The 22,181-nt window shown below is 48.2% G+C and overlaps 1 protein-coding gene across 2 annotated transcripts in view; it reads right to left on the bottom strand.

The window, feature by feature from the left end:
• LOC144169273 (5-hydroxytryptamine receptor-like) overlaps positions 1–22,181 on the bottom strand; it is a 578,780-nt gene that overhangs the window by 8,355 nt on the left and 548,244 nt on the right. The window contains exon 1 of one of the 2 annotated variants that reach the window (XM_077698339.1): positions 14,290–14,622. The exons of the other annotated variant lie outside the window; for it this stretch is intronic. The gene's annotated coding sequence lies outside the window, so the exon portion shown is untranslated. Of the gene's footprint in view, positions 1–14,289; positions 14,623–22,181 lie in introns of those variants that run through there. 2 annotated transcript variants of the gene reach the window in all.

Raw genomic sequence — 22,181 nt, 5'->3', positions numbered from 1 at the left:
GTCAGGTGATCTATGTGTCGTTGCTTCGCTTCTTTTTGCCGGCAATGTTGCGAAAAATTGTGTGCTGTAAAAAGCACACACTCAAATTTTAATCTGTCTAGCATGCTGACTCCAAAACTGGCAGCAATTTCCCGAAATACACAACTTTTTTAAGACAACATTACTTGTCCAGCAAATTTTGTCCTTCAAGGGCGGCACTTAATAACCCTATTTGGTTCAACCCGAGGCAAAACGGGCGCTTCAGATTAGGTTCAAACATATGTAGCGCACACGGGTAGCATACAGAATATAAAAAAAATTGGTGGCGTATCTGCTCCTTTTGTTCCAAATGTCGGCGAAAGACGATAGTTGTGTGGCGCCCCTGCCAAATGCCTCCCTTATCCTTCCCGCTCACCTTTCATGCGGTTCTCCTCCCGTCTTGCTCCTCCCAAGATAACGCGGCTAGAGGTTTTCTCAAGTTATTATAACTTTTCCACGTTCCACTGCTACAGGTCGAGTGCCTCGTTGCCGGCAGCGCCGTACGGCGGAGACGCGCGGGAATCGAAGTCCCCCTACTCCAACATGTATGGAACCACGTTGCCCCACTCCACGAGCGTTCCACGCGCAACATGGAACCTAGTCTCGTGGCACCTTTTCTAACTGTTGCCGTTTGAGTTCTAAAAATGCCGCCAAGAGCTATAGTAGCGCGGACAGCAGCACGCGACGGGCTGAGTTTTGTTTCTGCAGTGGATGTAGTATTTCATTTGCTATCGCGAAAAGCAAGCATCTATGAATTTTTAATGAAGGAACACATCGAATATCACTTATGTATTGATGGTCTGTCACAAACTTGCATAATGACTTTTTTCTTGCTCAACAATGTTGACAAGTATGAACATTGCCAGCGGACTTATATGTTTAGATTGCCTGTTGGTATATAAAACCATTGTGCAGTTTCTTTTTCACTTTGGCCGGTTGGCTCAATCGAGTCACAGACATTTTACAGTGACCCTTACATCGGCCCTTTGGCAGAGGAACCGCCGCCGTTCTACACCTATGTCACGAAAACCTTTCGAGAACTGATAGAACAGATCCCCCGACTTGGAAATTTCGGACATTGCCCCAAGCGAAATTTGCGAGAAACTTGCTGTGGCGGAACTCACTGCGGAGCAGAAAGCGCGCTCTAAAAAGGCGCGCTGGAGGCAGCTGACTTCTTCGGTCCTCCCAGCGGACGTCGAAGATTTCGGGTGGGAGCGTGGTTGGGGCGTTCTGCCCACTAGAGACCGCTTGACAGCGTGGGGTGTAACTCCGTCAGCGCGGTGCCCTCAATGCGGACAAAATGAAACTTTGCGACACACAATCTTTCAGTGTTCTGTAGCGAGGACGTTTTGGACGCTGATGTCTAGGATGTTTAAAGTACGCCTAGGGGAGCGCACAAAATCTCGCGATGCCCTAGTAACTTTTCTGTTATGTGTGGGAGCCCTGGTTGTGTCGAGGCGTCGTGGTGTCGCGGCACTCCGGTCCCGGCCTCACAAGGCTATGTTCCCCATGTTGCTGCGCATGCGCACGCGTCTGTTCGAACACCTGGATGCGGAGCTCGCCACGCTGGGGGAAGAGGCGTTCCTCCTGCGTTGGTCGTGCCGCTTCATCAAGGTCAACAACGCACGTTTGGAAATAAGAATAGTTGAATATTATCCCTGTAACCATACTCAAACAAGTTAGAATATTAGCCTTGTAACCAGACTAAATACGATACATAGTTATCTGCAGGGTTCACTTTACCATGTGTGTATCTGTAACTATGTAAGACTGTAGCACTTCTACCCTCATTCGTGGTGTTTCGACCCTGAAACTACTGTTCGCGTTTGCCAACAACTCAACTTTCTACTCTGTTTATGTTGTGCCCTGCGTGGTACAAAATGTTACAACTTGTGTGTAGTCCAGCGGCAGCCACTTCTGGATTGTTGTTTTTCTGTGTGTTTCCCTTTTGTAATGTATATTTGTTAGCCGATGCGTAGTTCCATCGAGGCATGTTATGTATCTGCTTCGATGGACAAATAAACCTCTTCATACAGACAGACGGCCAGACAGAGAAACAGATATACAGACAGAACAAAATATCTACGTTTGAGTAGCCCAAGAAAGACTATCCTCTTTAAACGGGGCCGTCTCTGAGGCAAGCTTTTATTTCATAAATTCTTCAAGCCACTCATGCTCAAGTTCCCGACATACGAGGGACAAGGGCATACCTACTGGGGCAAAGTGTTGTTCAAACGCCCGAGTTGGTCAACGGGACGTAACAGCGCAATCAAGAGCACAAGGAGGCAAAACATGGGCCACGAGCCGCGCTCGGTTTGCATGTATCCGTAACGACCAGCTTTATAAATAGCGACCGACCTGAACATATCCAGCGATTCCGCGGGCCGAATTCGTAATTGCTTGTTTGGCTTTTTTAGTTCTTTCTAACGCCATTGAACCAGCTTGCGGGGCCTTTCGTCCCCGTTTATTCACTGTATACAGGTTGCTGAGCCTCCCGTCCTTAATTCATCTTTATCCCGGTCCGTTGTGCTCAGTCCTTGCCGACTCAACCCGGTGGTGTGCGCACCTTCTGTGCGCTCGACGGTGTGGTTAAATAACAGTTTTTAACGCGAAATCATTACTGCACTAGGTTGGCAAAAGGACGCAGCCGGATTCCACCGAACGCGCACCCGGACGGATATCGTCCACGGCTGCGGACCCATTGCGAAGTTGTCCTATAGCTTGAAAAAACGCGACTAGGACAACTACACTAAAAAAACGACGGGACAAGCGCTTGTCCCGTCGTTCTTCTTTAGTGTCGTTGTGCAAGTCGCGTTTTTTTTTTTCGATCATAATGCACTGACTTGCCCAACAGCTATGTTTAATAATAGAGCTGTAGCCTTTTGCGCGTTGCCTAGCACGCATACATCCCAAAGAATGAACACAAAGAAATAAACCGCGCGTTTAGTTCCATAGCACGAATAAAACACAAAGTACGTGGCGCGTATCGTTTCATATAGTGCGTCAGGAAGAAAAACAGGGAGATGTAAATACTCGGTGCCTGGCTAAGTCCAGTTGGCTTACCACGGGTTGCGCAGCACGATGATAAAAACCCCTTAAAACAAGCATGCATCAAAATTTCGTCCGCAGTCTTGGTTGGTCTTCAGCTTTTGTGGAGGAAGTGCTGTAGCAGCTTCGATAGTGATTATGGAAAAAAGTAGTTGAGAGTTTGATTTGGAGGTTCTAGGCTATAGCCGACATCGACAGACGGCTCGCGGAGAAAGGTTACGAAAAGAAATGCTTTCGCGAAAGATTATGCTAAGAGATCCCGGGCAACTTTTCGCATCGGGCATTGAGTGAACTCATCAAATGCTATGGTATTTGTTGCGCACAGCTGAGCGAAACCGGCAGCCGCACTGTGACGGCAATATCTTTTCCTATGATTCTTACCTCTTCGGCACGGTGGCTGTGGCCCAAAAAGATATACGGAAGATAACACCAGTTCTCACCGCTGGCATTTACTGCGGATCGCTGTCAGGCCAACTTTAAAACCACCCCGAGGAAGCTCCTACAAGCGTTGCCCCAATTATGGTGAAAAAAAAATTGGCGAACTTTGCACAAAGTCCCGAAAGGCTTGAACCATAGCGAAGGTGGAAGATTCCGTTCTATGAAAGCGCTGAAGGCGCACCTCCTTCCATTGCATTACGTTTGAAATTGTTTCTTTACGTGTTCCGCCGTTGCTTTTCACTGTGGTAGTAGTGAATCCATCGTCACCGTCATATCCATCTTAATCGTCATCTTCCTAATGCATGTCTGGCGGGCCCCGATTGTCTCGTCCGCAGGTTTTCACATTTCTCCCAAAGTGGAACGCGTCAGCACGTGCTAGGAGCGGCGGCAACCGGCTTCGCGAATTAAGCGTCTGTAGCGCGAGCGGTCCTGTGCTCCCCACTTGAGGCGCAGATGCAAGTGAACTGTTTTAGATGCGACTGCATCTCATTCACTCGCCTTGTCCCTGCATCCGGCGTCGGCGTTGTTGTCGGCGTCCGCCCCTCCCCCATTCTCATCGCCGCGTGAGCTGCGCTCTCCGCCGCTCACCCCCTCTCCTCTCCGATAGCGAACACTCCCTCGCGAGGGGCATTGGATTGGATTCGAATGGATTGGCTTGGATTGGCTTGAATTGGCTTGAATTGGCTTAGCTTGGATTTGGATTGGATTGGATTGGATTAAAGTGGATTGTGTTGGATTGTGTTGCGTCATAGCCGCGGCAGACGCACTGGCGCCGGCGCGTCCCCTCACCGTTATGCGTGCTATAAAACGCGGTGCCTGCGCCGTTCCGCTCCATCGTTCCAGCGCCGTTCCTCCGCTGTCCAACGCTGCAACGTGAACCCCCTATGCGTCGCATCTACACAGGGGTTCCCGCGAGGGGAGGTGGGAGTTTTTGTTGGTATTTTTTGCGAGTTCCAAGCGCACGGCTGGACGACGCCGGCCGCTCCTCGTGATGCGCGTGCTCATATCCGCGGAAAACAGCGGGAGTAACTATGTCCTGGTATTATGATAACGCCGCTCACCGCACATATTACGACCAGAAACAACAGTTTCGGTGTTAGAAGCCCCAGCCTTTGATGAGGTTGCCTTCGATTAGAAAAAAAAAGCATTCCCTTTTTGGGCAAAAATGACTGCGCTTGCACGCGCAGAAGGACCCTGTTAGTTCAGCTTTTTACAAATTCAAGCCTTCGCGGTAAACTTTTGAGAAATTATAGACAAGCTTCACATGAAAATAAAGCGCCTCCACGTTAACCCAACGGCGATAAGGTTTCTGGCTGTTTAAATGAACGTGAATGCTCGGAAACAAAACAATGCTAGTCGAGCAAGCAAATATGCCAGCAGTGTGGTTTACCTGTATTCGTTAAGGTTTGCTTGGAGAAAAAGCGGTCTACACTAAACAGTAAATTTCTAGATGATTGCCGATACTATAAGCACTGATCAGTAGAATCGGTATTGATAGGTATGACCGCTACGCTTTATGCGAGCAATCGCGAGCGAAGCGAAGGTGGCAAGTTGGGGATTTTATAAATGTAGCACCACCTGGACGAGCGCACCATCCCTACACAGAAACTTTTCTCCACGCTGGCTCCCTTTGTCGTCGGATGATGTGGGTAGGTCGTAGTCTCTGTACTTTCTTCCGCATGTAAGCGTTGTCATCCCTACGTTCACACTCCGCTACAGTCCAAATTTGCTCTTGTCATCTTGAGGGGCACGCGAGCAACTAGCCAGCAAGGCCCGGATTTCTTTTCCGTGACACGCCGCTGGTACAGTGCGTTTCCCGCTCCGCCCCCGCCTCCTCCCCCCCTTCTCTATCTGATCGTAACCTCACAGCTTCGAAGTTGTAAAAGCTCGTTATTGTAACCGCAAGTGGAAGACATCTCAGTTGGTATTAACGAAATTCGCACTAATGGTAGCGAAGAATAACAACAGTACACTGTGGTTGGCAAGCAATAGGGCATGTCACCAATTTGAGACTTGAACAAGCCTGTAACTGCAGTGTGACGTTTGTCGTTGAAAACAACAGCTAGCACTTTTGCTTTAGCAACCGAATGGGGCGAAAGGCCTTCTTCGCCTCCTTCAAAATAAAAAAATTGTGGTTGATCCCTCTGTCATTGGAATCGGTAAAACACGAATAGTAAAGCTGTCTTCACAGGAGCAGTTGAATATTAAAGGAACCTCCCTCATGTGGGAAGGGTTCGTTAGCCTGACCCCGCCAGACGAAGTGACGCCGACACGCAAGAACAAAAAAATAACTGGTTTATTCCGGGACAAAAAAACCAAAAATGATATCCACAGAAATAGCAGCTTTAAACACAGCGGCCATGGGAAGAACGCCACAGCGGAGCCTCGCCTCAATTTACGCGTGTCCCCCGTACACGAGGGCGCTGGCATCGAGACGCCAACTGTCGGCGCTCATTAGCGTCATCATGCGCTACTTCGCTTCGTCTGTCGTAGACGGCACCGACATCTGAATGAGTCATATGGAAGCACATAAGGCGCGTTTGTAGAGCTGCTCACGTGGCTGCTCATAGCGCAGTCGGTAGAGCGCCACGTACCTCCCGTTACGGCGAGATGCATGGGATCGAAACCGGGCGCCGCCATGTCAATGGCACTTTTTCTCGCGACGTCACTTCCGTGACGATTATGACGCGACTGAGATCTTGGTGTACCCGGGCATAAAACACGCCCGTGTTAAAAAAAATAAACGCCCTGAATTCCATCCGCCCATCGCTTCCGAGCGGATGACCGCACTGATGCTTATTCCTTCTCCTCCTTATGGTCACTGGTAGTGGTACATTCTGTGTAATTCTGACTTGCTAAATGAAGTCCTCGTATGTCACCGCACAGCTCACTCCTGAACTTGCGTCCACATCGATGTACTACGCAAAATATACGTCTTCCGTAATGTCCGGCGTGAGTGTTTTACATTGGTTTTACCCTATTTTTTCTTCTCTCTCCGTTGTTTTTTCTTTTCAGTTACGGATGTGAGCAGTCTCGTGCGAAGGCGGCAGGTGCGTTTCTCTGGCCGTGTACCAGGCACCCAACCACCGACACGGTGGGGTCCAGTTCGAATTACCCGTGGTGAGCCCCTTCGCGTTATAAGTAACGGGCTTTTCTATACATGTACTTCTATACATCTTGGCTGGACAAATCGCACAGTTCGAATTATCTGTAAATTCGAATTATTAAAGTTCGAATCAACGGGCTTTCACTGACGGTCGACCCCAGGAAAACACTAGGAGGGTAAGGCGGAGACTCACATATCTTTTTTGCGCTAGTTTCGTGGGTTATGGCGGGGAGAAGGTGTCAGGTACGAGTGCGCGTTTTCACCAGCGTCTCCCGGAAGCACGCGATGGGCTTCGGGCGCAGAATTAAGGAAGACGGAATTGAGAATTTCACAATAAGGAACAGCTAGCATGATGTTGTCGTGGAGACTGCTTACTCGGAAGGACTACCTTTTCCTAGTAAGCAGAGATATTTGGTGAATATTAAATAATGAGACGAAATTACCGTTCTCAGTCATCCCCAGCACTCATTTGCACAGCTGTAGTTGTTCCGCTTTCCAGGCACTCATCATTCTTGTGGGCCTCGAGCTTCCGTGTATGTATATTTTGCCTCAGTGCTATGCTAAAATATCGCTTACGAGATAGTCGTGCATGCTTTGATCTTTGTTAGGTACTGGAGGTGAAACTTCAATGTCTGCTGTGGAGCAAAGGTCGGCGTCTCAACAATCTATATTCCAAGGAAACACGTGAGCTGCTTCTGAACGTGGCGATTCGGTAATTACGGATAGCCAGTGTGTCGAAAGCTTTAATTGCGCCGAGATGTGTGGGTTGGCGGCGTTTTAGTGCCGCTAACGTATCGTTAATGTATTGTTGAGTTGATGAGTAAGAGACCTCGCCTTTTTTTTTTTCATAGCGCAAAGCGTGCGTGCTCGTCTATTTTATTTGCTGCCTGTAAAATTCATTGCGTGCATTAAAGGCCCACTACAAACCCCAGTAAATCAAGAAGTAATGCCATCACGTATAAATAGGTCAACTTCGTATATTCGCACCTCCGTGTTCGTAAAATCCAAAGAGCGACGGGTAGAGAGCTAGCGTCCAAAGAAATAGGACGCGGGGGGATTTCACATTTCCCAGTTTCACATATGCAAAAAAAAAAAAAATCGGAAAAAGTTCGGTGATGGTGAACCGGCGCATCCGTCACTAAGCTATTCGCGCGGATGTAATTAGTAAAGCTGTTTTATGTAATCCGGTATAACCGCTCGTTATTTCTCGAAAACACAATAACATTACAAAACGCACCGGTTGGCGTTCGATAGAAGATATTTTAACATACATTTCCGTTCACAAGTTTTTACCGGGCAGTAGCCTACGCAAACCTTTACTCCGCTACGAAGACAGACTTGCGCTCGCGCTAGTGTGAGTGAGTGTGCGTGTGCACCCGTGCTTGCGAGTGCGTTTGTTAATTACTAGAGGGATGGAGCGCTGTTAGGGGTATTCCCGCATGGTGGGCGCGCGAAGGGCAGCTCTATGGAGAAGGCGCCAAAGTTTGATGTCAGCGCTATTGCTTCGCGGTCTGTTACGCACTCTATTTGAAACGTTAGACCTCACAATCGCTTTGATTTTTTCACACCTAATTATCACTTTTACTTAACGAGCCGGTTCTGGAACCGGTTCAACATTCGCTCACCTTCGCGAACTGGTTCAGAAGAGGATTTATTTGGTCGACACAGGACTGAAGTGGAAGAAAATACAGGGGCGCAAAGCCGAGCCCCAGCTGAATAAGTATTTCTGTTTCTGTTGTTGTTGTTATTGTTGTTGTTGTTGTTGTTGTTGTTGTTGTTGTTGTTCCTAGACACTTGTTCATCCAGTATTATCTGCACGTGAGCTAGAAAGAACCCGGTACTACTTGCAGTGACATATGGTACCTTAAATTGTAATGAAACTTAACAGCACCAGCAATACTAAACCTGGTTTACAGCTCCGCCTTAGTGAGTAAGTCAGATGCTCCGGACGGATGCCATTTTGTCTACCTCCTAGTGTTACAAAAAAACTCTGGCGTGGTACCACCGCTTCAGTAATGAAATAAGGAGTTACTTCGTCTCAGATACACAATGCAGGCACAAGGACGAAATAGACTCTGCCCCTTGAATGTCTTTGTAACTCAGCCCAGCTAAGCGCGAAGGCATGAAAAATACGAATTGCGTTACGGCTGAATAAATATTGGGGAGATTAAAAGGTAAGGAAATATTCTTTACAAAGATAAAGCTAACGCGCTTGCCCGTAGTAAACAACTGGGAGTGTGCGTGCACCTAACTTGACACGCCTCTCGTAAAGGGCAAGTTATCGGAAGCGACGAAAATTTCCTTGGTGGGGAAGAAAAGCCGGGTGGAAATTTACGTCTCAGCCCCATCCTTGTAACGGCACCCGACAGAAGGCCATTACGGCGTTACCTTACCTCCGATGCAACATGAGAGACATAGTCTAGTTCATGACAAAAATCAAATGAAGAGCATGCAAGCATTGGCTTCTTAAGGCCAAGATCGCGGTCGCAGAAGAAAACACCATCGAAAAAGGCTAAAAGAACTCGGAGCTAAGAGTACAGCAAAGCAACCATCTCCGCGTAGCAACAGCAAGCGGCGCCAGCGGAAATAACAATATATCTAAGTGAGCACGGTCATCTCCAACATATGGTAATTGTTAAGAAGGCCGAGTGGAGGAGCAACAAAAACCGTGCAAACAAGTTCGTGCTCAGCAAAGCGCGAGATGCTTCGCGCCCGCCAGTCGCGTCCACAGTGCGCGCCTTTGCTGGCGGCGTTGCCTAAAAGCGGGAAGCGGAACCAGGCAAGCGGAAAGAACCGCCGACGGATGCAATATACTCGGAGCGGCTGGTGTTAATTTTATTTGCGATGCAGGCCGCACAAGGCGCTCCTTGATTGGATGTTGCGAGACGCATCCACGCGTTTCCTTTCTTTTCTTTCTTTCCTATTCCCTCAGCTTGTTCGGCGTGAGGGGAGAGAGTGAGGAGTTCCCAAAGAACAGCGTCTTGCTAGACGAGGGACTCGCAGTTTGGCACCATACATGGCTTCGTGCATCTGCATAACAAGTCCTGCAGCAGTATTATATCTCAGTCTGTAGCCGAGATACATAAGCTGCATCCTATTATCATTATGCACTTAAACTTAAAGGAACCCTGCAACCGTCTCTATAAACGCTTTCACCCTTTCCTTCCCGTCTGAAAGCACTGCGAAAGCTATAGCAGAGTCCTTCAATGCCTTTCAAGACTCTGGGTATGTCTATCGCCAGCACGGAGTGGCACTGCGTGATTTGCTCGTTGCAACAGATACGCCTTCCGCCTCTGCTTTGTTTTGGCGGCCTTATTTTTAAATCGTGTAAGTAAGCGCAAAATGAACAAGGACGAACGAAGTGAACGGGACACGGCGCTCGTTCGTCCTTCGTTCGTTCTTGTTCATTTTGCGCTTACTTACACGATGAATGACCAACTCGCCCAAGAAACCACTCTTATTTTTAAAGTTGCTGTCGAAAAGCGTTCATTCCTGCAACTGAATGAAAACAGGCCAACAGCCGCTAATGGCCTTAATGACGTAATTCGAGCCGTCGAAGAACGTCAAGACCGGGGAAGAGAGGAAAATCTTTTGAGTGTGTTTCCAAGTTATCTAATGGGCATAGAGCAGTAATTTTTGGCTGGGGTACTTTGCGACCCCCTTATCTACGTACTCGGTCTGACTCCATTATGCAAGCATTTAAGATTTCAAAAACAGTTAAAAAAAGTGTTGCAGGGTCCCTTTAAAGTAGTATATTGAGAACTCGACTATGTGTTTATATATATATATCAGGCACTGCACAAGAGTCAGTGGCGGCTAGGAGGCAAACAATTTACTGTTGTGGGTCCAAAATAGCGTGATGAAAGAAACAAACGCTGTGCACAACGTTATGAAACGAGTCTCTTGCATTCATATGTGTACGTGCGTGCGCGCCTCGGTGATCCTGCGGGCTCGTGCGCGCGCGCGGTATATGTGGGGGAGGGGGAGGAGGGCATATGTGTGTGTGGGTCGCAATAACACCTGTCGCAAATTTATCATTGCCGCCGAAGGGATATTCACAAGTAGTATGGCTTATGGTACATTGCAGCTTTCTTCGTTCTTTATTTCGTGCTTATGCTTTATTCCTTTTTTTGTTATACGGGAAATCGTAGGTGGCGCATACAATAAAATATTTCTCTGGACCTTAAGTCTGCTTGGGTGCTTTCAAGGCAAAAGCCGGTGATACTTATCAAAGACTTCTTTACTGTTCCATTGTATTGCCGTCTCCTTCGCTTTTATTGCTTCGGACTTGGGTGCGAGTTCCATCGAAATGCTTCTTTACTGCTTTATCGTGTTTGCGTTTCGTTCTTCGCTTTCCTTCCTTCGCCTTCCAGTGACAATTGTTTTAACAAGCACACTGGTAACGCTCGCCGCAGCTCTGGTAGCACGCCGGTTGCCCTGCTCTATTCGGTGCCTTCACGTACAAGTATCACGCCGCACGCGCTAATATAACATTTGCTGGCCACCTGACATCTGCAGGTAGCGCGGTGCAGGTACCATATGGACAAAGGTTCGTATCCCTCACGAGCAACATGTGTTTTTAACTGCGCAGCTGTTTAACAAACCTTAATTTTTCGTGACCGCACTTAAAAATACCGAGGAATTGCTGAGCGCGCTCACGTGACCACCTCTACCGCCCTCCATACGCATACTCACAGATTTGTACGAGGCTCTCACAGCTTTGCGATCGTATGATTCGATCAACCCTGTCGTCCACGAAATTCTGTTTCAAATTCAACTCCTCAAACGGAACAACACCAACATCCGCGTCGACTGGGTACCTGGCCCAGTCGACGCGGAACCATTTTCTTCAGACAACCAGTCAGCTCATGTGGCCGCTCAGGAGAGTTCCCCCTCTTATCCTCCACTGGTGCCTGGGGTAAGGCCGTCGCGGTCCCCCTCTTCCTCCCCAGCGATGCGTATTCACCAGCACAAGAAGGACCGGCGCACACGGCTAAAAGCCCTAACTCCAGCTCGCTACCTCAGCCGCCTACCTCCTATTCCCCGCTCAGGCGAAATTTTTAACAACAAATATATTGCAAATTCAGCGTACACACCTGAAACACTTCGCAAGTGGTATACCCTTCACCTGCCCCCTCGATGTCCTTACTGCCGTACCACCACTCCATCAGACCTCACACACCTAGTTTGGTGGTGCCCAGCTTTCGCCACGCACCGTACATTTAAACCTCCCAACCCCATCCCGATCCACAACAAACTGATGCACAACTATTATATGAAATAGCGGTCTATTCAATTAGACGTGGCCTGGCACGGGTTGTTTGAGCGGGTCCTCCCCCGAACGAACTGGTGTATGTGCACAAACCCTATTGCGATCACCATGAACTGGCCCATGAATTGCAGGTTCCAAGAACTGGCCGAGTTATTGAGTCTACTGAGAACGACCAGCATTAATTTGTTTATTTTCTCTTACCCTCCCTCCCCATTCCTTTCCCCCATCGTGACCAGTGGTCATCCTCTTCTATTAAAGGTTGTCTCTCTCTCTCTCTCACGTAACCACGCGCAGCGCGGCGACCGCTCTGCAGTTAACCCAACCATCAAAATGCCGAGCGCTCCTGAGTGCATGCCTCTCGACGACCACCCAGCGTTTCCGACGCACGTTTGCGAGCCAAGCGTGCCAACTTAGGGAGATTGGCCAGAATTGGCCAGGATTTGCCACAAAAAGCACTAGCGTTCACCGTAACACTTTCTCGGAACGCGAAAGACACGTCATAGTGTAGGCCCCTGCCAGGCGATGTTCAATGATTATCACTTCCATAAAAAGGAAGGAGGCTCACTCTTATAGCAACAATGATGGTGTAAAAGTAGTTGCGGCAGGGAAGGGGAGCCAGATGAGCTGCAATCGTGAAATTAAGCCTTCGTGATAGTCGTGAAGGTGGCGTACAGCTTCGCTACCTGAAAGTCTTACGCGTTAGTGTGAGCTTTCTTCGTTTTTGTGGTGGTGGCCAAGAACGTCTGTTTTTAGCAGGATGGGGCACTTTATGCTCTAGCCTTAAACAAGTTACAGCTTCCGCGCGCGGCGATTCCTATTGGTGCTACGAGTCATGTCGCTTTGAGGCCACGGCACGCCTCAGAAATAAAAAAAAAAACAGACCACAAGGGCACGGGGCGCTCAGGTCGTCATCACCGTTGCTGAGGGACAAGCCGTGCGGCTTGATGTGGGGGTAGCTGGAGCTGCAGGCGGCGGTAAACGCTGGATGGAAGTTAAGCCTCACGCCATTATTGTGTCGATTATTGCTTCGCAGCAGTAACTATATTGCTGCCAGAAATGTGGCCTATGCACATTAGGAGCACAAACTGCATTTCGCGTTCTATAGGCGGAAGATTACTTGGCTCATCGTGGGAAAATGTCGCAGTCGCGAACACCAGCGTCAGGCACACGGCGCGCAAATTCATATTGGAGCCCTTTTCACCTCGTTGGACGCCGCCTCTCACGTGATGCACAAGATTGCACGACGTGGCCTACGGCAGGTAGGGTTGCTTGTGTCTACATCATCAGGCGAGACCAGTAAGCGTGGTGGGATGCGCCAGCGGGCTGTCGATGATGCACGACCCAGTCGAAAATGACGACACGAAAAGTTTCTGTAGTTTTGTCTCATTTTGGCGTGTCGTACTGTCGACATGCCGTACCCTTGTCGTGTCGGAATTTCGTTCTGTCGCGTGCCGTATTCCTGTCTTCATTTTGATGTTCTGTCGTGCCGAATTCCTGTCGTGTCGTGATCCTAATGTTTCATCAGAAGTTGCACAAGGTTTGAAGGTTACTGCTTATTCTGAACTGTAGCATAAATGGCAGTTCTGTTGTGACTACAGAAATGTTTGTCGTTGAGAAAATTGACCTTGTCTTTACGACAGAAATGTGTGTCGCAACAACAAATGGCTTTGTCGTAACAACAGGACTTCTGTTGTCACAACAAAATTTTTTTCTCGTGCGGCAGGAATTCTTGTCAGGTTTTTCGGTATTCCTGTTGTGTGTTTAGACAGGGGAGACGCAGCACAACGCCGCATAACATGCTGCGTTTCGGCAACCTAATAACGCTCACACCCTGAGTACCCGGCACCGCGAATGGCAGAGCGAGCAGCTGCGTAAGTTCAATCGTAAGTTTGTGTCGTGAAAAGTTGTAAATCGTTTCTTTAACCAGCTTCCAATAAAACAGTTCTAACTTACGCACAGCACCCTTTCAGGAAACGCTCGAAGCGACATTGTTTCCGAGAAACGACGCTTTGTTGCGCTATCCCACAAGAGCGAGAAAACAAAGTAAAATAGAGGAGCAGTGAATTCTCGTTTACTTCATGAAATGGTTGGCACACACAATGAGTCAACACTTATTTTTCAAACAACAAGCCAACAAATCCCCTCAGCGAGGAAACAAAAGCCGACTGCCGTGACGCAGACAAACAGCTCGGAGATAGAATGAAAACTGGACCGGTAGACGGGCCAGACTGTTCGGCGCGAAACCACGCCCCATCCCGGTTAAAAGACGGCAAGTTTGTTCAAATTACGAGACTGAGTTCCCAAACACAATGGAAGCGCCGACCAGGCAAACCTTTGCAACCGCGCGAGAGAGACGAACAGAACGGCAGCAGAAGGGAAGCGAACAAATGAAGCAAAGCAAACGTACCTGTATAGAGTGGTTACGCTGAACTCGGAAACAGATTGGGATGCGAATGAACGGCCGAAAACGCGAAGCGGGCTGTCCAGAAACCACGGGAGCCATAAAAAAAAAAAAAAGCGCGCCGTGCTCTTGTACGTTGAAGCCTCGATGCACCGACGTACAAGAGCAGCAACGGGAGAAATTGCCGTTAGCAGAGGCGGGACACGTAGGGGCGCTAACAACAAAACAAAAAAGGGTGCTAGGCGCTCAGATGTAATTAGTTCTGGCGAGCGAACGTGAAGGACGTAACTTAGGGAGGGGAAAACTTGAAAGAAATCGACCAGACGCATATCGAACAGAACTTCGCAAGAAGTCGTTCAGCTTCGCACGCGTAGGGAGGGGGATGGGAGAGAATAAACTGACGGAATAGCTACGTCCGCAAAAAGAGGGCATGGGCTACCACAAAATACGCAGGCGGGAGGAAATAAAGGGAAAAAGTACGCCTGCTCTGCACTGCAATACAAAGGCGTCCAGCTGATATCTGCGTTCTTTGCCGCTAATGCCTCGGGTTCGTCTTCTTTTTATATTGCCAGCAACGTAATTGCTTATCTCTCCAGTTTATTGTTTTTTTTTTTTTTCTCTTGGCGTCTTCCTTCACCTCTGTCTCCCAGCTGTCTCGAGCCGCCATTGAAATCTCCAGCTTGGCTGAGGCGGAACTCGCTGTTTGTTTTTCTGCTTCGACCGCATTTGTTTCCCTCTCCGGACCAAGGAGATGCCAACCGTTGGGTATAGGATTAAAGTTACAGCAGGCCACACAAAGAGACTCATAGAGCTGTTGAAATTTATTTTTTTTAAACCCCGCCGCAGACCACGAACCTAATTGCCGTCTCCGATACCTTTCCCGCTACTCCTGAATTTCGCCCTGGTGGGACTACCTTTCGACTCTACCGTTCTCCGGAGTTCATGGGGCTGCGGGCGAACCGCAGGCAACGTCTGCTTTTACCTCTTTTCAAGGATTTTCAGTATTGGCTCACTTGCGCGGTTGGCGATGGCGCACGCGGAAACATCTTGCGGTGAAGCCAACTTTACACACCTATTTTAATTACAATGATGATGATGACGATGCCTTTGAACTGTTTCGCACGTACCCACGCGGAGGGATTGGCCAGGGATGAAGTGCTGACTGTGCCTGTGTCGAAGCTTCAGATAAATTATTGAAGCTCGCGGCTGGCAGCTGAAGCGGGCGCACGCGCACAAATGTCACGCTAATTCGCACCACAATGGGCGCCAATCAGCATCGTTAATCGCATCAAGCCACATCGCAGGTGCAGTCCTCCGCTCTCGTCGGGCAGTTCGCCTTGTAGTGCGGCATGGGCAGGCCACGCGTGGTTCGCTCCATGGAAGGGTGGGCAGCCATTGAAGAGCGTAGACATTCACTACAATCTGAGATTCCCAAGCATTACGAAATGAAAAGGTTACCTTTTGGTGGATCGGTGGTTTTGCTTTTGCAATTCGGTCATTGCTCTTTGATTTTGGCCGAAATGTTTTCGTTCTCGTTTTCCGGTAATTGAATTTCGGTTTCTGTAGTTTTCGTTTTCACTAAGATCAAGCTTTGCGTCCCCCCCCCCCCCCCAGTTTCTCAAGGAATTGTGTTCGTTAATTTTCTGTTTGTTAGAAGTACCTCGCTGTCGCGTTTTTAACATGAAACGCTCTTATGTGGCATATGCAGCAGTTCTGCCGTGTTCACGCAGTCGCGGGTGGAAGGGGGAGAAAGTGAACCATCCAAGTGAAGAGAGAGGCGGAGGGAGGCTGTTGAGGAAGGATATTGGTCTAATTGTCCTACCAATCCAATACAAACGTCCGTAAGGTTTTTATGTTGTCCTCCAGCACCATCTTCATCCATCAGAGCCGTTTATAAATGAGCGGCAGAACTCTCTCGTGTGTGGTGCCCAAAGTAATTACGTATTCGTTCATTAGCTCGTCGGTGACGTGGGCGATGGCAACTGAGCACTTTGGTGGACTTGGAAGTTTGAGCACGACCTGTTCATCCGAAAAAGTTTTGCTCCTATTAGACTGTAGTTGGTCGGGATTTTTCCTGGCATGCCTGTGCAGAAGGCGGAAAGCAGAATCGAGGTTTAAGGGAGCTAAAAGCCGGAGAGCAAGAACATTAATAGTATAAAAAAACAAGCCCGTGAGGAAATAAATACGATACAGCCGCTCACATTCTGCTCGAGGTCACAGTAGACGGCTTTCTATTGGCCTGCAGGAAGTGACCACGTGAACATCTGGCGCACGAAAGATTCAAGTTTCACCCCACGAGCACATGCACAGACAGGCACTGATCTCCTGGATGACGCTTTCCATGACGAAGCAGCAGTAATAGCATGAAGAAGGAACGGGAGAAGGACGGTAGCGAACGAGCAGGTCGGCACCTCACAGCTTGCCTGGCTATTTAGTCTAACGAATGGCTACTCAATTTTCTTCCTTAACCAGGTCGGTTTCGAACAGCTAATCCTTTGGTCGTCAAGAGATCCTGCTACCCGCCGAGCAGGAAAAGCAGGATGACCTCTGGGTACAAGCAGTTGGTATAGAAGGTTGCACTTCAGGTGTTGCTGTATACGCTTCGGTTGGTCGGACGAACTGCATGCTGGGAAATGAGTGCATTATTTAAAATCACTCTGATGAAATGGGCGCGGCGCTGTTTACGGACGCCGCAGTTTCAAGTCATGTCTGCGCGTCGTAGGTTGTTGTGCATTCCACAGTTTCCAGAATGCAGTCCGTTCTCGGGATAAGAATGCAATTGATTTTGGTGGAATTGGATGGCATGGAGCAGCTCCTGTAGCTGAGCTGAGCACCATTCATGGTGTAAGTTTTTTGACGGGGGAAAGTGCTAAACGAATAGCGTTGGCGATTTCAAACGTTGCACGTTTGACACAGAACTGCTTGGCGATGTGCCGAATCTTTTGAGTATTTTTTACACTTCTCGCTACCATTTCTGCGCGACAGCGCGTATGTTCGGCGCGTCTTGTCTAATTAAATGACAATGTTGCACAGGTGGTTTTAGCGGACGCGATGCGGCCGAAGATTGTGCCCTTGTGGCCTTTCTTTGCTCATCAAGTGCGGGAAAGAAACATATATGCTCCCCTTTTTGTCAATGCCTTGTTTACAGTGCCGGAAAAAATGGCTTAAAAACTTTGCAACAGACAATTAACGTAGCGGCCAATTCATCAGCAAATTGATGAACGGTGTGGAGTCGGGGTGTCAGTATTCCGACTTTCGCGATCACATAAAAAGGTGCATGGTAAACCGGGATGCCCTTCTTTTGTTGTGAATACGATAGTATGCCTGTCCATTTGAACGCCAGAAAGGCCATGCTTCCGCCTTGTGTTGTTGAAGGAATCGGTAATCCTGCCTGTGTACTTTTCGGACGTGCTTAAGAGCTATCTAATGGTTTCGATCTGTCTCCTACGATTTGTACCGCTGCTCGTTCGTGCCGCCTTGTAATAACGTTGAATTTATGTTGTCTCTTGGCGCTTTCGGTTGCGCTCTTCCCCTCTCCCCGTCTGTGGTGTACTGGTGTGGAGGACCACCAGGACCAGTCATGTACCAGCACTCTCTACTTCCCAGTTTACACTCGCCCGCAAGCACATATTGTCGTATGGAACGCCTCGTGGTATGAAATTGTAGTGTTTCGTGGTTCAAGCAAAGAAGCGGACAAGCTTCCGAGCCGGGTAACGCCAATGGCCACATGTGCGACAGCACGTGGCTACATCGATATAGCGGGGGCGGCCATTTTCTGCGCATCCCTCATTTTTTTCCCACGAATGAGCATTGTTATACCAACAATGAACTGCTGCGCTGGGCAGGACATCACAGGAACTCTCCCGAAATAGCTGTTTTTCTCTTTCGGATGCTATAGACCATTTAGTCCTCTCCCAGTAAATCAGACAAATGACACCATCATTCATAAAAAAAATAGAAGTGGAGCGAAGCTGCTGTCAGCCTTACTGACGAATGGCGCGCATGATTTTAAAGATCCTAGGACATCGTAACCTACTGTGACTTTTGCACATGGTTAAGGAGCCTAGGGCGCAGTGCAAACCCGTCTAAGTGCGCCTCTAGGCTGGTTGTCAACAATATCGGGGAAACATCGTACTTCAGCCAGACATTGCTCCTAAATAAGGAACTTTGCACTTCTGGTGGGAAGGATCCCCGTGAGCGTACGTTTCTTGCGTTTGTCTTCCAAGATCACTCTGTAAGTGTTCTCTACCTCCTAAAATGTTTCAACACTGTTGTGGGGAGAAAAATTATTTCTTTGCTTTATGCGCTCACAAAGTTCGCTTAAGCGTGGCAAGGATACGAATTTCGTTTGGTTGTCCAGATATCTTTTTAATTCAATGGATATTGGGAAAGGATCGTGTACTTAACATGCTTTTTCTGTTTTCTTCCCCTTTTTGCACCAGAATTCTGAAAGTAGTTTGCCGAACTTTGAAAACGCTTTCGGAGCAATATTTCTTCTGGAATTTTTTTTCTACAAATTTCTATTTATGCGAAAGTGTTTTCAAATTTTTTTCTACCACCGATGTACGGTAACAACGACAGTGGTATCCGAGACCCTGCTTACACAAGAAAACATTTCTTGCATCCCCTGTTTGTCCGTAGAGTGACATTGAGTGCATTCGATTGATCGCCAACATGCTTCGGGTTCCCATGGCTCTCATGACCTCCACATTTCCCACTGTGCCTACACATTTGCGGGTATATAAATGTCCGCTTGGCTTAACGGTCTATATAGAAACCAGTGTAGATTTCAAGAACATATAATTAAAGCAACGGCGTTTAAAGGCTCGACTGAAATAGATTGCAGTCATGGCCCGGCAGCGTCCGCGCAAGTGTGCCACACGACATCGATAATGGTAACCAAGCCGATGACCGGAGCAAATAAAGAGGACTTGACTGTTGAATGAGTTGTAACTGTGCTAAACAGAAAGTTTCACTTGACACTTGAATATTTACAAGTGCGCACTATAATATTAGCAATGAGTGATTCGGTAGACAAGGCGTTCGAAGGCCTCCGTAAAGTCTTTGAAACTGCCGTGTAGCACAGGTTTTCAGGATATTTGGAGCAAGGAGTGGATGACGCATGACGCGAGAACGAAAGACGTATGTTATTGATACCTGCCTTAGAGCAGCCGTTATCTACAGAAGGAGGCAACTTTATTTTCAGCGTTAGTTGTCCAAATGATTACTTTTACGATGTTACCCTTCCCTTAATAAAAAGTATTACCTTTAACAGAAAATAAAATTATTAGCGTGTGATAATTATTACTATTCGGTTACCACCAGCCCGAAACAATTGGGAGGAGTGGCCTGTGAAAAAATCTCTTCAAAGATTCATTGGTGAATTTTTATAGATGAGTGAGCATATCGGGCTTCAGCCTCTCGAACTTCAGGATCGGTCCAATCCGCACGCCTTTCTGTGGCTTCAGAAGTCCGCAACACGGCGTTTCTCGCACGCACCTCTCCCACCTCACAAACCATGCTTTGCATTCTAGCCAATTCAATTAACGCGCTAGCTCACTACAGCAATAGCACTGGCTGCCTCTCCCTCTTTTTGTTGTCAACAAGAATCTGCATTTTGTCGTCATTATTCTCATTCCATTTCATCTTTCCGCATACTTGGCCCTGAAATCGCTGAACGCTGGATGTTAGAGATGTTCGAGCGGCGACAGGGCGCTTTGATTGTTGGTTGGTAAAACCTTTATTGAATGCCTGCAGAGAATTTGCTGACCGTGCCAAAGTCACACGCTTGGAGCCGCCCCCGCTGGTCCTCTTCTCTCATTGGGGGGCGTTGAAGTCCTGCCGCTCATCCGCCTCACAGGCCTGCTGGACGACCCAGAGCTGATCGTCTAGGCTGGGGCTACACAGGCTAGCAGAAAGCCATGGCGGGAGGGTTCTGGAGTTATCACCGTGCGGTTCTTTGGTGCAATCCCACATCATGTGGGTTAAGGTGGCTACCTCTTTGCGGTAGATCTTACATGTGTTCGTCGTGTGAATTTGGGGATATGTTCTGGGATACTGTGCCACTTTAGGGTACGTGCGCGTCTACAGTTGTTGCGCGACCGCGTATGCCCTGTCGAGGTTGTCGCTGGGCTTAGGGAAGGTCCGTCGGGCCAGGCGGAAGGCCTTGGTGATTTCGTTGCAGCATGTCATTCGGTCCTTGGTTCTCCACCACCAACAGCCATAGCCGGCGCGGTTTGTTAGCTCGCGCGCCCTGGCGTGTGCCGTCAGACGATTTTTGACGGCTGAGTCCCACACAGCCTTGACTTTACGTTAGCCCTAATAACAAGGTCGGCATTGATACAGACGCAGCATCACCCCAGACAACGTTCGGGTGATTGTCACCCTCTCGGCAAGTTCACTATCGCTGTCTGTTCTGCTGTCGTGGTATGTCTGCGGATCGAAGGCTCAAAGTTTTGCCGGCGTGCAACATATATCTCTCCCAGTGCCAAACCAGTGCGACAGAGTTCCACAATTCTAACCGGCAATTCACTCGCAGTAATAACTCCCCACTACTCGTCACTCAGGTAAAACTAAATAACCTATCTTTCGTTGTCCAAAACGCCGAAATACTCCCGCATTCTGCTACAGCGCCACAAGACCCGAAATTTCACGAGAAAGGCGGCGCTTCTCACGGGGAATCGAGAAACGTATAAGAGCAGAACAAGCGTAGTTAACATTTCATGTTCTTCATCCTTAAGGGCGTTTATTTTTGGTAACCGGAAACTTCCCAACCCAAGTCGTTTTCTGTCACACCACGACGCTATTTGCATTTGCACCTGGAAGGATTCAATGAGCCTTAAATATTAGGCCGCGTACAATGATACATCACAAAAGGCAAGCTCCAATTTTGAGTCTCGCTATGCAGGCAGGCAGTCAGCGGCAGACAATACAAATGTTGAAGCGCAAGGTTGAAAGGAAGAGAGTTTGTCCTGCACAGAAAAGAAGATGGTGGTGGCTTCACGAACGAGCCTGAGAGGGATCGCACAGTGCATTGATTTCGGTAAGTTAGGGACAACAGATTTAAGCAATAATTAGAGCCAACTGACTGTTTTCTTAGAGCAGGAAGGAAGCTCAGTGCCTAAATGGCAGCAGCAGTCTTCCATATGACCTGCATAAAGTTCTGCCGTTCCCGGTGTTTCTTACCTATCAGAAACAGCTGTCTGGAACCGAAGGTATACGTAAAATTTCGCAATGCTTTTTCCAAGCGGGACGAAAGAAAGACGGTTACACAACTGGCACTTCAGTAATAATAATACAAACAAAAAAGGCGCTTGAGATGGATATGGGGCAGGACTCGACATTTTTGCTCCAACTTTGAATGAGTGAGCACGGACCGCAGGAAATACGCAAAAGAAAAAAAAACAAAGTTTGAAAACTTAAAAGGGCCGCCACGTGTTCACGGGAAACGAAGTGAAATGGTAGAACTTCAGCGAACTTTTTGTAGCCGTTTTTAGGGCATATCACTTCGGTCTGTCCTCATGCCATGACGTACAACCTAACTTTCACGTCAGCTAATACCGGCTTATTCGACGTTAGACATGACGTACGTGACAGCGTCGTTCGCTAGCGTGACATCAGTTGACTGCACTGCAGTCTCGCAACGTTTCACGGGCACAAGGTTTTCTAAAGATCCAGCAACTAAAAAAAGGGTGAAAGACAAAATGGTACCTTGTCGCTCAAGACTTTACCAGTAAGAGAAACTTCATTTCGAATACATTTTTCTAGCTAGCACGTTCCTAATACTTTACTTTTGACTGCTTTTTTCTAGTCTCCACGCAGCTAATTAGCCCTGTCTTCCACTCCTGTAACCATTTCTGTTATTCATGTAATGCTTGCGAACAAGAAGGAATTGAGTG

Source organism: Haemaphysalis longicornis, unplaced genomic scaffold (assembly GCF_048455015.1).
Source record: "Haemaphysalis longicornis isolate Haplotype H1 unplaced genomic scaffold, Haemaphysalis longicornis Haplotype H1 scaffold_2, whole genome shotgun sequence".
In the NCBI taxonomy this organism is placed as follows: Eukaryota; Metazoa; Arthropoda; class Arachnida; order Ixodida; family Ixodidae; genus Haemaphysalis; species Haemaphysalis longicornis.
Note: the sequence above shows the minus strand (reverse complement) of the source record. Positions and strands in the feature narration are given on the sequence as shown.